Below are 15118 nucleotides of genomic sequence, written 5' to 3'. Positions count from 1 at the left end.
TACTTGACCAAGACCCCTTCCCCTGTACGCTGAAACCCACCCGCCTCTGGCAATGACAGGACCTACCTCCTTCACATGTGTCTCCTTCAGTCACCACTTTGTTTTCACCCAACAAACATTTGCCAAACATTCACAACTGGGGACACAGCGGCACGTCGCGTACATGACAAAGTCCCTGCTCTCTGGGAGCTTACATTTTAGAGGTGGTCACACAGTAAGCAGAGAAACAAAGCACTGAAGTGCGCTCTGGAGTGTGGGAGGTGCTGTGAGGGTGCGAGGAGCCAGGAAAGGCCGTCAGACGGCGCGGGCAGGAAAACCTGCTCATGAAGTGTTTGAGCTGAGACCTAATGAAGCTAGAGAGTGAGCCATGTGGATATGCGGGGAAGAAAGTTCCAGGTCGGGGCACAGCAGGTAAGAAGGCTCTGGGGCAGGGTGTGCTTGGTGTGCTCGTGGAACCGCAGAAGCCCAGGCAGCTGGAGCGGAGCGGGCAGAGCGGGGAGAAGAGAGTGAGATGACGGAGGTGACCAGGGCCAGCCGTGGGGGCGTTGCCGGTCTGGTGGGCATCTGGATTCTACTTCAGGTGTGAGGGGAGCTTCAGAGGGTGGCAAGCAGAGGGGGGAGACCAGCTGACTTTCTTCTAAAAGGCCACCCCATAAGGCAAGCGAGGGACTCTGTTAGTGTTGGGGGGAGCATTGTGTATTTTCCTCGGTTCTTGTCCCGCCGCAACAAAGAATTGAAGGGCAGAGACACAGTAGTGAAACAGAGTATAAGTTTTATTTAAAGTTACTTTAAGAGAAAAAGTGCAGCAGGTGACCTCAGGGAGGAGAGGCACCTTGAAAGATTCAAGTTTTATTGAAAAAAAGTCTACGCACTTAGAAAGTGAGGGGGACCTTGGAAAGAGGAGCACTGAAAAGTTGGGAAAAAGTCAAAGTTGCAGAGAGAAGTGCACACTGAAAGGCTGGGGGTACCTTTTTAAGGGTTTTTCCGGTATGCGACAAAGGGCTAGGCTTGTGGACATGTTAAGTGGTCTCAAGATGTTTATCTTTAATGAGGCAGCAAGTCTCTTCTTATCAGTCTTTCAGGTAGTTCTGCAAAATTAGCTTAACACAAGAAATTTACTGCTCAGGTTCCCTCCCAGGATAGCAGCTTCCTGGTCTGGGAGCACATCCATCAAGACTGCCTGCCCTTCCTCCCAGGTGGGCTGAGTATTGTCTGTTTGCTAAAGGGTAAGTTAAGAATCTTCTTAACTTCTTGGGTTTTTTAAAAGGCCATTTTAGCTGTAAGATGGAATCTCCCTGTCTTTATTGTGCTGTTTATAGCTGGGCCTTTCAGCAGCTAGAGTAAATCTGACAATGGCATGATCTAATTGACACAACGAAGATGTGGGCTGTGCGCAGATACTTTTCCTTTCTGGGGAATATTCAAATATTCAAGGCCAAGTTGCTCCTGACCTTTTGAGGTTTAACTGATGAACTCTAACTCTGAGTCTGTTACTGGTTAACTTTGAATCCTTCTAGTGGGCTTTACTGACCTTATTCTCTTTCCCTCTCCTGCTCATATCTATCTTCCTGCCCAACATTAGGAGGGTGCTGCAGCCAAGGAGAGAGGTGGTGGGAGGATAGGTGCCACGGGAGGTGGTCAGAGTCAGGATATATGTGGAAGGTGGGCCCAACAGGATTTGCTGGTGCACTGGAAAAAAGGGATGCAGGAATAAAAAATGATTGACATTTTAGTTTGAACAAGTGTCAAGTGGAGTTGCTATTTGCTTAGATGGGAGCCCAGCATGGGCTTAATTTTAAACACAAAGAGTCCTGTGGGAGGCAAGGTGTAACTCCAGGGAGAGGAAATCCCAGGGCAAAATACCTCTAAAACCGAAATCAGTCAAAGGGAGAAATAAAGTTTAAAATCTGTTTATTGCTTACAAACTGCAGTCTGGAGCCATCTCTCTTTCCTGCTCCAGCAGAAGCAAACCAGCCCTCCCCCTCACCTCTCAGGTTCAGATAAGCCCTTGGTTGCCCAGGTAATTACCCATTGATATGGAAATGAACTGTTCTCCACCCCTGAGGAACACCTGTTGGTGTGCAGATGCACTAAAGCCAGGTGAGAATTATTACAATTTTACCCACACAAGGGTTTTTAGAACCTGGCAGAGCAACTGGGAGGTGTGGAGGCTTGGGGACCCCCATCTTCCATCATGTGGGGAAAGCAGAGGCTATCAGAATGTCACTGGCCAATCCATGTATCCATTCATTCATTCACTCATTCACTTAGCAAAAATTTACTGAGTACCAAGAATAAGCCAGACACTTTCCTAGGTGCTGAGGAAACAGCAGAGGAAACAGTGTCACCACTCTGATGTACCGCCTTACTTCCTGGTAGGGGAGACAGGCAGTAAATTAAGCTAACACATGTGAAAGATAAGACTGTTTTAGCAAAGGATGCATGTTACAAGGAAACTTCAGAGGGCTGGGAAGGACTGGGGCATCACAGTTGGGCAGAATGGTCACCCAGGAAGCCCAAAGACTGAACCCAGACTCCCCAGGAGGACCCCAGCCTACTTTGACTTCTTTTTGTCCCCCAAAGTGGCTGCCGTGTTATGAGGGGAGGGAAAAGGGGCGGACCTCTAATGACCCTCAGGGCTCTTTGGGAAGGGCTGTGTCCTAGGGGAAGGCTCTCATCAGCGAGGCTGCCTTGGTGGGGATGTCCTGGCTGTCAAGCTCTGGGAACCAGGGAGGTAGAAATGGGAGTCAAGGGGGTGGAGAACCCGGAGAGGGCGTGACTGCATCCCAACGGAGCAAATCTGCCCAGGCCCAGGCAAAATTCTTCTCTGAGAGTGTGGAAAGGCGGCTGCTCCCTTTGTACTGGTTTGAGAGTTTCTGCTATGCAAAGAATTTTCTTTGTGCTTCCTGGAGCTTTATCCTGCCAAGACTGGGGGAGCGGAGCAACAACGCGGCTTTGAAGACGCCTAAACCAAAGGTCCTACCTCGGCTCTGCCACTGCATAAATGGGTGATCTCAGGGCATGTGTCTGCATCCTTTGGGGACAGCAAGCAGTTCATACAGAGCAGTGGTTTAGGCAGACTGGATTTTGAAGACCTGACTCAGATGACCGTACATAAGCTTCAGGGGCAGTTTGTGTCTGCGACAAGTTAAGGAGGCCAGTACAGGAGCCCTGGCAGGCACCAAGAAGAGGGGATGGTTTGTAAGGCTTCTGGAGTTCAAATGCATGTAGCTCTGGGGCAGAGGGATTGGGAAGGTCCTGGGCAATCCTGAGGTTTCTAGTTTGGGTGCTTGAGTGAATGATGAACTACTAGCTGAGTTATAAACCCAGAAGGAGAAACAGATTTGGAGGGAAGGAGAAGAATCAAGTTCAGTTTGAGGCCATAAAGTACAAGAATTCTGGCACGCAGCTGGAAATACGGGGTTTAGGAAAGAATGCTGAGTCAGGAGTGCCCGGGGCCTGGGGGGTTTGTGGCAGAGACGGGCCAGATGATAACTCTGCGTCTTTTCCTTGCTTTCTGGGGACACACTGAGAAATCACTTCCCAGCCTCCCTTACTGTCCCGGGTCCATGTGGCCGAGGTCTGGCCAGCGGAATGTGAATGAGGCCGTGATGCCCCTTCCAGGCCTGGCCCATCCATGTTCAGCCTGCCAACTACCCCCCCTCCACCCCTGCCCCACAGGTGTTGGCAGGCTTTTTCTGTGAAGGGCCAGATCATAGCTATTTTAGGCTTTGTAAGTGATACAATCTCTACTGTGATTAATCAGCTCTGCCAATTGTAGCATGGAAATAGCCATTAGCAAGAATTTCAACGAATGGACCTGACTATGTTCCAATAAAACTTTGTCTACAGAAATGGCCAGGCCCTGCTCTGCACCTTCGGTTCTTCTCCTGGTTGGGATGTCGTATTGTGGTTACCCTGTACCGTTAAGTATCGTGTGTGTGTGTGTGTGTGTGTGTGTGTGTGTGTGTGTGTGTGTGTGTGTGTGTGTGTTGGAGGCGGGGAGAGGGAAGGACATGGATCACTTGTTTTTTTATGTCATTTGTTTCCTGACCACAGAATAGCACAGGACCTGGAGAGAAAACCATGAACCTGCTGAAGGTCCCGAAGGTACGGAGGTCCCAGGAGACGGCCTCTGTGGGGAGGGGAGAGCGTGTTCACACGTGAGAGGAAGAGTGAAATGGCCCTCAAGGGGCAGGCGGGCTGCTGTGGCAGGACTCATGGGCTGCTCACCCAGCCTAACCCCTCTCCACAGGTATGCACCTAGACCCTGTCTCCCACCTTCCTGGAGTTAGCTGTGGCCGCGGGTAGTGCCAGGGACTGTTTGTGTCCTGCCCAGTTCATATGCTGAGATCCTTACCCCCAGCATGACGGTGGTCAGTACTCAGGTGGGGCCCAGATGGTGGCATGAGTGCCCTTATAGAAGAGGCCCCCGAGCACTGCCTGCGCTTCTGCCATGGGAGGACACAGTGAGAAGAGCCATCTGTGCACCAGGACACGGGGCTCAGCAGACACGGAATCTGCTGGTGCTTTGATCTTGGCCTTGCCAGCCTCCGGAAATGTGAGAATAAATGTCGGCTCTGTGTGACTGGTATTTTGGTAGAGCAGCCTAGTGGACTGAGAGAGGCAGAGTTCTGGGCAGTGGAAGGTGGGTGTGAGTGAGGCACGTGTCTATCATAAAAACCCATGAAACCTTCCACACTTTTCCATGTCCTCTCCAGGCCACTGGCTGGATGTGGATGCTGATGCCATGGTGGGATCCACGTGTTAAAGAGGGCAGGGCTGATCCCTTGTTGACTGTGGAATGTGGTACCATTTGAATTTTATGCGACGAAAAATGCTTCTATCACGTTAGGCCACTGAAACCTTGGGTTTGCACATCAGAGTGGCTGGTGTCACCTTCACTAAAGTTGAGTTGAAGGCGTGGGAGCAGAGGAGGCAGTCCAGGGAGAGTGGTGGCATGAGGCTGGACCTGGGGCACAAGTGCTCAAAGGGTGGGCAGAGAGGGCAGCAAAGGAGGCTGACAAGGAGGCACAGGGAGGATGAGGGAAGGGACCCCGTTCAGACCCTCTTTTGCGAGTGACCCCTGGGTCAGGTGCCAGGAGCGAGGAGGCACCTGTGCAAGTTCCTTTCCTCATGACCACAAAACCACCTGCTGAATGCAACTCAGAGAGAGAGGCGAGGTGGGTGGGAGCCCGTGAAGGATGTGCGGTCTCCATGCGGGGACTCTGAACGTAGGGGTCTTGCCTTCTGGGGTTGTGGACCCCTCGGAGAAGCAGACAAAAGCTAAGGACACTCTCCCAGAGCAATGTATGGGGCAAGCATGCACTGTTTTATCCCTGGCCTCAGTGCTCTTGTCGACCTCCTAAGGCTGCCCTGAGTCCTGGGAAAGCACCTCTGCTAACCTTGGTTAACTACCTCCCAGCCCTGCAAGGAATCTCAGCTTTGCAAGGAGGGGACCGAGATGCAGGGGAACTAACTAGGAACTACACAGCTGGAAGTGGAGCACCTAGATCTGAGGGCAGGCATGTGTGATTCCCCTCTTGTTCCCTTTGCGTGCCGCCTTGGGGCCTCTTCAGCTGTCCACAGGCTTTGCAGTCACAGGAGATGCCAGGCCGGGGCCCAGGAAAGATTCAGAGAGGAGGAGATGTCCGTTCTTAGCAGGGGGAACAGACTTGGGTAGCCTCACGTGCTGGAGCCAACACAAGCGACATACCCCAAGCTGGGAGAGGGGCAGAGCCTCGCCCAGCACATGCCCAAGAGGGTTGGGCCCAGGCTATTGAACCTGAAGCCACAGGGCAGGCAGTGCTGAGGGGACAGCAGGTGGCTGGAGCAGAGGGCCCTGGGCCCAGGTGTGAGAAGGCATGGCCTCCGGCAGACCCACTGCCAGCTCTCATCTCCCTGAATGGGGAATGGTCTCGGCACCTGGGCTCCCCTGGGCTTTCTGCCCTGCAATTCCGTTACTCAGTGTTTGCTCCTGTCATCCTCACAAGAATGATCGGGGACAGGAATGGACATGATGGAGGTTCCAAAAATCACCGTAGGCAACCAGAACCATTTCCCCCAAATCTGAGCCCTTCCCCTTTGCCCTGTGTATTCATTTCTAGGGCTGTTGTAATGAAGAACCACAGACTGTGTGGCTTCAAACAGCAACACTTTATCATCTCACTATTCTGGAGGCCGAAGTCCTAGACCGAGGTGTCGGCCAGGCACGCTCCCACTGAATCCTGCCGGCGATCATTCTTCCCTCCCTCTTCCTAGCTCCTAGAAGTTGCCAGCAATCCTTGGCGTCCCTTGGCTTGGAGCCGAATAACTCAGTTTCTGCCTGTCTTTCCACATGGCATTCTCCCTGTGTGCTGCCGAGGGCCCATATTCTCCTCCAGCCCAACAAGGATGTGCTGGTGGCAGGCTGCTCAATGCTCAATTCCATCTCAGGAAGACGGGGAAGGAGGGGGTACTGGTGTCTTCCTTTCAAGTGGAGAAGAGAGGGAGGGAGCCAGAGTGTGCGGCCCTGCTTCCTGACCGCAGGCCCTGGCCAGCGGGGCTCCGCCCTGGGGACGGTGCAGTGGAGCTCGGTGGAGACGGGTGCAGAGCTGGGTTCTGGCAGTCTCTGGGCCACCTCAGGGCCTGGCTCAGCCACTCATTCATTCCTCCCGTGTTCTCCCACCATTCACTCTGCACTTGCCATACCCTGGGGGCTGTGCCGTCAGGGAGAGCAAGCAAAATGAGAAATGCTCTGGTTGGAGACATTCATGGGATGGCAGGCCTGGGGAGCAGCCAGGCTTGGAGAGGTGGGGGGCTGTCGCTAGGGATGACTCTTGAGGGGTGAGTGGGATCCTTCTGGAAGTCAAAGGAACAGACCTGGGAAATCCAGGTGCCCTTCAAGGCTGCAAATCACTCAGCAGGGCTGGAGAACCACCGTGGGTGGCAGGGCCAGCTATGAGGCAGAGGAGGAGGTTGGTAGGGCCAGAGGTGGGGAGGAGCCTTGCATGGCAGGGGGTCTAGACTGAATCCTCTAAGCAATGGGGTGGGATTGTTGAATTTTAAACAGCACAAAGATGTGATGCAGTTTGTGAATTGGGTCATCCTGGCTGTGGTGGGCAAGCTGCTGGCCACTGGGAATGATTTGGGAGCTGCTGGCATGTCAGTGGTCATCAACCCCACAGGAAGATGTGTGATCATCTGGGGAAATGCATAGAGAAGAGAGGAGGCCCAAGGATGTGTCTTCAGGAAAGTTAGTATAGCCAGAGAAGGCAGAGGAGAGGGCTGAGGACAGGTGTCTGGAAGCAAATGGAAAGTGGTATTCAGGGGGCGGGAGGGAGAACATTTAGGGAAGATGGGATTGTCAGCAGCATTGGATGCTGCACCCCAAGAAGTCAAGTGAGCTAAGAAGTGAAGTACCTTCAGGTCTGGCAATAGGGGGACAGTCTGGGGGAGAGCGCAGTGATATGGGTCAAAGCTTTGTCCTTCCTATGCATGGCGGTTATGAAGCTGGGTGGGAGAGGGAAGATCTACCTGGCCAGGCTCTCAGCCGTGTCTCAGGCTGAGCAGGGGCTGCAGCTGCTTGGGGGCTGTTTGCTCTGGGCAGGGGTCTGAGCAGATTGTTTCCTTCCAGTTCTAAGGTGCAATGTGAGAGCAAAGGGCCCCCAGTTACAATAGTGACCACATCTGAAGTGATTGACAATAGACATAGTCATGAACCATCATTGTATCTATTCTATCCCTGTTTTACGACTCCATGCAATTATCTAAAGTATGTTTTACAATCTTGATATTTAAATGATGATAGTGGTAATGATAACAATTTTTTTTTTTGGCTTCTAAGTTCCAGGCACAGTTCTTAAGAGATTTATAGCTCTTAAATGCCTCAAAATATTCCTATGGAGTAAGTACTATTATTATCCCATTTTACAGATGAGGAAACTGTGGGGGGGAGAGATAGAGATATTAAAGATGATATTTTAGATGGGAAAGAGAAAATTGTCACCTTTTATATGGAGTCGCTAGATAACACTTGGAGATAGTCTCTTGTGGTAGAGGTCAGAGAAAAGTCTACTTTAATTATACTGGGACCTTTGCCTGGTGAGTCAGTTAATCAGCACTCTGGGGAGCCCATGAGTTCATTAATATTCTTCAACTTTTCCCTTTAGCACAAAGTAAGCACACTATTTTTTTTAAAGCGCACTATTTTAATAACCACAATCCTTTTTTTTTGGGCCAAGGAAATTGCTTGGTCCATTGTTCCCTTTTAAAGACGACTCAACAAAAGAGATTTCTAAAATGGTCGTTCTGCACTTCTCATCACAAAAGGGAAGACACACTTTCTGATCTCACAAGTGGTCATGAGGAGGAGGTGGGAGGGTTGCTGACCGAACAGACAACTGCCCTGATGGGCATCCACCTTGGAAGCATCAATACCCAGCTTAGTGCCCTGGCTTCTCCCCAGGTAGACAGAGGAGGAGGCCCGCATGTGGGTAACATGAACCTGCTGACCAGCTGGCCCAGAGGTGATACTGCCCTGGACAGTGGCTACTGCAAGGCCACACTGGGCAGCACCTAAACACGGTCTCCAGATGGATGGTGACCCATTGCAGGATCCCATTTTTCACCTATTAAACTCCCTGGGGCATGTGGCTGGGGACATCCCATAAGCTGAGGGTTGATGGCCAGTTCCCTGACCTCCCTGAGATGTCCACATCTTAATCCTGGGGCTGCATGGATATGTTAGTTTACATAGTAAAAACAGCTTTGCAGATTAGATTAAGTGGAAGGCAGAAAATCAGAAAGAAGAGGCCATGCCGCTGGCTTTGAGGATGCAGGAAGGAGACACGAGCCAAGGAAGGCTGGTGGCCTCCAGAAGCTCGAAAAGGCAAGGAACAGATTCTCACTCTACTAGTTTCCTGTAGCTGCTATAACAAATGATCTCCAATGTGGAGGCTTAAAACAACAGAAATTTATTCTCTTCTGGTTCTGAAGACCAGAAGTCCAAAATTAAGCCCCCACTGAAGGTTCTAGGAAATCAAGCCCCCACCGAGGTTGTCGGGAAGAAGCTCTTCTCTGGCGCTTGCAGCTTCTAGGGGCTGTAGACATCCTTTGATTTATGGCCACATGATTCCAGCTCTGTCTCCATGGTCACATTGCCTTCTCCACTCTGTGTCTTCTGATCTGCATGCCTCTCTTCCAAGGACACCCATGATGGCATGTAGGGCCCACCCTGAAACTCCAAGAGGAGTCACCTCCTCTCAGGAACCTTAACTTCATCACACGCTTTTCCATATATAGTAATATGCACTTCTTTGCTATATAAGGTGCTATTTGTAGGTTCTAGGGATTAAGATGCAAACATATCTTTTTGGGAGCCAATATCCAACCCCAGGAGGGATCAGCCCTGTCAACACCCCGATTTTAGTCCATAAGATCATTTTGGGTTCTGACCTCCAGAACTGTAGGGGAATAAATCTGTGTCGTTTAAAGCCATGAGATTTGTGGTGATTCGTTACAGCAGCCCCAGGAAATGTGTGTGGCATGAGAAGCCATGCTGTTGGGTGACATCCGAGCAGGACACTGCGTGATGTTGCAGTGGGAGCCTGTGTGGGCTGCTGTGGCCGGGCGGCACCCAGCGTGGGAGCCACGGTGGTCGGCAGGCTCGGGCAGAGGCCCACGCTGGCATGGCCTGGCCGGTGTGGGAGCCCCGGCCTCCCCATCCTCCTCCGGAGAAGACAGGGAAGGACAGGGCCCTTCCTTGCCGCAGGTCTCTCCCCCTCTCCTCCATCACCTTCCTCAGCCCCTCCACAGTTCACCAGAAGCTGACTTAAAATCAGGCCAGGGGAGAGCACAGGGGGCAGGATGACAATGGACAGAGGGCAACACAGGTGAGTGAGGGGTGAGGGGGAGCCCTGGGGACTCCAGAGGAAAGCCCTGCCGGGCAATGCTGGCAAATAGGTGCTGGGAGCCAGACCTCCCCGCCCAGATCCGTTGGTCTTGAAGCACTGCTTCCTGGCCAGGCTTCCCCATTCTGCCTCCTGTTAGACTGCCCAGGGGCTGTGGGGAGCCAGGCTCACCCCCTCACAGTGGGCAGGCAGGCCACAGTGCCAAGCTCTGCCCCGCTCATGGTGGTGGACCAGGAGCAGTGCCCTTGGGCCCCCTGTCTGCCTCCTGGCATCCCCACCTACCAGCCTCCTCTCACACCCTCCCCACCCCTTTCCAAGGTTCTGGAGTCACAGACTTCCTCCAGAAGGTTCTCAAGGCTCAGCTCTCCCAAGAAAGCTGCCCCTGTGACCCACTGGCAGGACTGGGACATTTCCGGTTCAGGGTGAGGCTTTGAGGAGAGACACTGGCACCTTGGGGAGATGGATCCCCCTCCCAGAGAGGAGGGGCCAGCGCGCCTCAGGGCACATACTTCTACCAGGGGTGTGCACCAGGCGGGGCTCAGCCAGTGGGGAGAAAGTCCCTGGTGTCTGCCCATTGCAGCATAGGTGTAGCAGGGTAATCAATAAATACTTTACTTAATAAAGTAATGCTTCCATGGGCTTTTCAGAGAGGAAGGTAAATTATTTGTCCAATTCAAAAGCAATGTTCATTCATTTAAAAATTCTTTCATAGAAGATTAGGGGGCAGCAGCTTGGGTATGGGGGGTGCCAACTTAACGGATATGATGTTTTTCTGTGGTAAGAAAATGGAACTAGACAGAGATGTTGGTGGTACAACATTTGATTATACTAAAATGATGCTCACTTTAAAATGGCTATTTTTCTGTTAGGTGATGGTCACTTCATTAAGCCATTTCTTTTTGCATCAAAAAATTGTGGAGTTTTGACTGTTTTACGTACTGTAAAGTGTCATGGAGATGTTCACAAGGAATATACACAAGATGCCTACTCCACAAAATGTAAGTTTTAGGGGAACAGACAGACAAGAATAAGGCAGTGGTGCAGAACTTGGCAAAAAGAAGGTCATCAATAATTATTTGTTAAATAAAATATAAATGGATATAGGAGGTCTATGTAACCCAGATTGAGGACCATAAAGACTTCCTTGAGGAAGTGGCATCTAAACCAAAACCTGGCAGAGGAGTAGCAGTAAGCTGGGAAGGACTGTAAGATGTGCAAATGCCCAGGGGTGAGTGGCATAGGGAGAAAGTCCCCAGGAACTGAGAGATGTCCATTGTGGCTTGGGACTAATGCTGGAGGGGGTGAGGGGTGTGACATGAGGCTTCAGAGGTAGGCTTAGCCAGCTCAAAAGGCCTTTGAGTTATGCTAGCGTTTGTTTGCATAGGCATTCCTTCTGCCAGCAGAATTTCTTCCTCTCCCATTCCCAGTCATGTAGTAGAATAATTAGGAAGTGATTGCTCTTGAGTATTTATTACCTTTATGTGATTAATATTCATTATAGATGGATGATTACATAGATAGGTAGATGATGATAGATAATAGATAGATAGATATAGATAGGTGAGAACTGGTTGTTAAACATTTGTCAGCATGTAAATGTTCGTAGAGGTGGAAAGACATGACTCAAACCTGATATAAAGACCTGTTTTGAACATCCTTCTGTGCTCCCTAGTATCCCTTTCCAGCCAACACCAAAGTTGTTTATTTAACAAGGGAAAGTTCCATCCTTCCTTTCCACCATCAAGGACATTGTTAGATCTGGGGGTTTGTCAGGAATGGGAGCGTGGCAACGTTGAACTGTACTTGAATCACAGAATTCAGAGGAACTAAGCCAAGAAATGCACCACGGTCGATCTCTGCTAAATTGTTGGCAGAATGATGTTGAAAAAAGAAAATTGACAGAGCAGGAGTTGTGGGTGTCTGGAATTACTCTCTGGAAGAGGAATGTGTGGTCTGGGCACAGAGCCACTGTGATGTTCAGAATGGACTTTCCAGTGCGGCCAGGGGCTAGAGAACAAGGCTGGGGTCTGCACAGATCTCCTCTGAGAGGTGCCACAGAAGGCAGGCCATGGGCAAACTATGTTTGTGGAATCTGACAAAGATATTTTTTAGTCCTGGATTTGTGGGCTCCTCCTGACCCAGTGGGAGAATCATAGTATCTCACTCCTCTGGGTAGTGATTAGGAACAGGAACTGAGGGGACGGCTGTGGAGATGTCTTTGGGAAGGGCTTTCTCATCTTCTAGAGAGAGCTCCTGGGGGAAATGCTCCCACTCCCTCTGGGTGTGTGGTTTCTGTGGGAGGCTGGAAGTGTTGCAGCCACTTTGTGACCATGAGGAGTCAAGGCAACATAGTGAGGGCAGGTAACTTCTAGTCACATCCATCACCCCAGAGAGGTCCCTGGGGAACTAAGGAGGTGGGAAGAGGCCAAGAGGCCCTGGGGTTGCTCAAAAGAAGGCTACAACTCCTGCTGAAAGTGATGCTGAGAAGCCAGAAAGGAGATAAAGTGAGCAGAGGAGCCACTCCTGGACAGACAATGGTATCATAAATCAGACTGGTACCAAGAAGGGTGGAGAGAAATGCACAGGCAACAGTCATTTTGGATGCAACTTGGTGGTCACTAGAGGATGAAAAAGAGAGGAATCACAGATTTTCCTACAATAGAGAACAAACTCCCCTTCACTGTGTACCACACAGCCCTGCCTACCATAGCTCCTGCCCATCCCTCCAGACACACCCAAGCCCTCCAACCTCCTGGGTCTCTAAAGTCCAGTCAGATGTGTGACTCTAGGTTTCTCAGAGGTTCCTCTGCCCTCCAGCCCCAGTCTGTCAGTCCCTCTGCCTGAAACGCTCTTTACTCAGACCCCCACCTACCAGGCCCCGACACACCTTTCAGCCTGCTGCCTCTGAGGCGCCTGAGCTGCCCTGCTCTGGCGCACTGGCCATGGGGGGCCTCCTCAGCCCCTCTCCTTGAGATAGAATGGAGTCTATGGTGTCCACCTTGCTGTTCCGTCTCCCTTGCTGCTCTGCCAGGGCCGTGGGGCTGAGGTCAGCTCCCAGCGGCACCTAGCACCCAGAGGTGCAGAATGATTGAAGGACAGCCGATGAACTAAGTGACAGTCAAGTCCTTGGTGGCCTACAAAGAGCTTTGATGGGAAGTGAGGAAGTGGAGGCTGGGAGTACAGAAGCACTTTAGGGGTGTCACTGCTCCTTCCAAAGGTGCACCCACGACTTCTTTCTCCCAAGGACTTCACTGCCATGTCCCACCCTTGTTCCTACACGTTCAGGTTCTCTTTGCCATGAGCACAGGCACAAGTTCTACTAGTGTTTCCATTACAAATCCCTCCACAATCCTCCAGTGGGCACCTCGTTTCCATACCTCACCTCCAACCCCACAACACCCACGGAGAGTCATGTATTCCAGCTGTGCCCACTTCCTCACCTCCCCACATCTCTTCAGCCAGCTCCTCCTGGGGTTCTGTCCCCTGCGCTTTGCAGATACTGCCTGAGGCAAGGTCCTCAGTGACTGGAGGTGACTTTTCCATGAAGTTAATGAAGCTTCAGCTTCAGGGCCCAGGAGAGGCAGTAGCAATGGGTTCCCAGGTCATCTGCACTTGGAAAATTTGTGCATTTAAGCTATTTTAGCTGCAATTGGTTAAGACCTCTGCCTCTTTCCATTCCTTTCCGTCCTCTCTCTCTCCCTCATATCAGGCAGCATTGAAGTGGCTGTGAGCACTTAGGGATCAGGCTGAGGGGAAGTTGAGTTGGGAATACATACAGATTTAGGGAGATGTATTTATGCGGTTCCCGGTCACTTTTGTTTATAGTTAAGTAACTGCCAGCTGTCAGAGTGCTTTTTAAGATTCCTACTGTTCCTCATGCCAGTCGCCCCAGCATCCAGATGCCAAGCGACAGGAGCTGTAGGGAGTTGTCCTGTGGTGCCTGCTGCCCATGTTTTTGGATGCATGAATAGTTCTTGAAATGCCCTGAAATCCAAAAGTTAGTTGTTTTTCTGTTTGTTTGAAATTTTTTTTTTGTCTTCATGGTAACACACACACACACACACACACACACACACACACACACACAAACATCAAATATGCCGTTTTAACTATTTTTCAATGTACAATTCAGTGGCATGAATTACCTTCACATTGTACCCATCATTATCTAGGTCCAACATTTTTTTATCACCCAAACAGAGGCTCTGTCACCACCCAGAAGTCACTCCCTATTCCTCCTCCTCATCCAGCTGTGGACAATCACAGATCCACTTTCTGCCTCTGAATTTGCCTCTAGATATTTCATGTAAGTGGAATCATGTAATATTTGCCCTTTTGTGACTGGCATCTTTCATTTAGCATAATGTTTTCAGGGTTCATCCATATTGTAGCATACATCAGAATTCTGTTCCTTTTTAAGTCTGAATACTATTCTATTGTTTATACCACAGTTTGTTCATCCACTCGTGTTGATGGACACTTGCGGTGTTTCTGCATCTGGACTCTCCGCAGCTCACTGGGGAAAGAAACTCGGCAGAGATTTCCCCAGATTCGACAACCATCCTATCTAATCCTGAACATTTCGCCTCATTACCAAGATGGAGTTGCCAAGATGAAAAAACTTTTCTAAAGTATTTTAATGAAAAGGAAAATAGGTTGAGTTAACTTTCTTTGCTCTCTATAAAAATTGATATTACAAAACCATTGTTATATGAAAAGACAAACAGTAGACAGGCAGAAAAATGATAGGCAGAAGCAAAGAATTATAGAGGTGTGTCAGGCAGTTCTTTATGAAAATACTATGTTAATTTGGATGAACAAATTCTGGATTTGTTCAGTTTTCAGTTTTTAAAAGTGTGCTTCTGTTTTTTTTTTAATGTGCAATTTGTTGTCATATTTTTTCCTTATTAAACTTGGTATACTTTCACTTGTAATTTTGTATTATTTTTCATGGAGTTCCCCCCGCCCTCCATATTGTATAAGCTCTGTTCCCTGCTCCCGATCTGGATCCACTCTGCCAACCCAGGGGCCTCCACCCCCACTCCTCTGTCCAGTCCTCAGCAGCATTGTAAAAATATGACCACCCCCCCACTTCTGGAAGCGCTCTCTCTCTTCCCCTTCGAGATGCCACAGTCTCCTGGTTTCCTCCTATTCATGTGCTGCTGGATTCCATCTCCCTTGCTTGTTTTTCTTCCACCACCTCTAAGCGTCCTGCTCACCCCCGGCCT

General features: G+C 50.3%; 1 long non-coding RNA gene across 3 annotated transcripts; it reads left to right on the top strand.

Annotated features, from left to right (window-relative positions):
* Positions 1 to 231: 231 nt before the first annotated feature.
* Positions 232 to 14818, top strand: LOC108402784 (uncharacterized). 3 transcript variants are annotated; one of them, XR_005056189.2, is made up of 4 exons: positions 232 to 411; positions 3853 to 3925; positions 4060 to 4255; positions 14342 to 14818. It is a non-coding gene; the product is annotated as an uncharacterized lncRNA (long non-coding RNA). The 3 variants fall into 3 exon arrangements; XR_005056188.2 differs by lacking the exon at positions 232 to 411 and adding an exon at positions 2825 to 2976; XR_012130691.1 differs by lacking the exon at positions 232 to 411 and having other exon boundaries at positions 3233 to 3925.
* Positions 14819 to 15118: the final 300 nt, after the last annotated feature.

Source organism: Manis javanica, chromosome 4 (assembly GCF_040802235.1).
Source record: "Manis javanica isolate MJ-LG chromosome 4, MJ_LKY, whole genome shotgun sequence".
In the NCBI taxonomy this organism is placed as follows: Eukaryota; Metazoa; Chordata; class Mammalia; order Pholidota; family Manidae; genus Manis; species Manis javanica.
The sequence above is the reverse complement of the archived record's forward strand: the minus strand, read 5'-3'. Positions and strand labels throughout refer to the sequence as shown.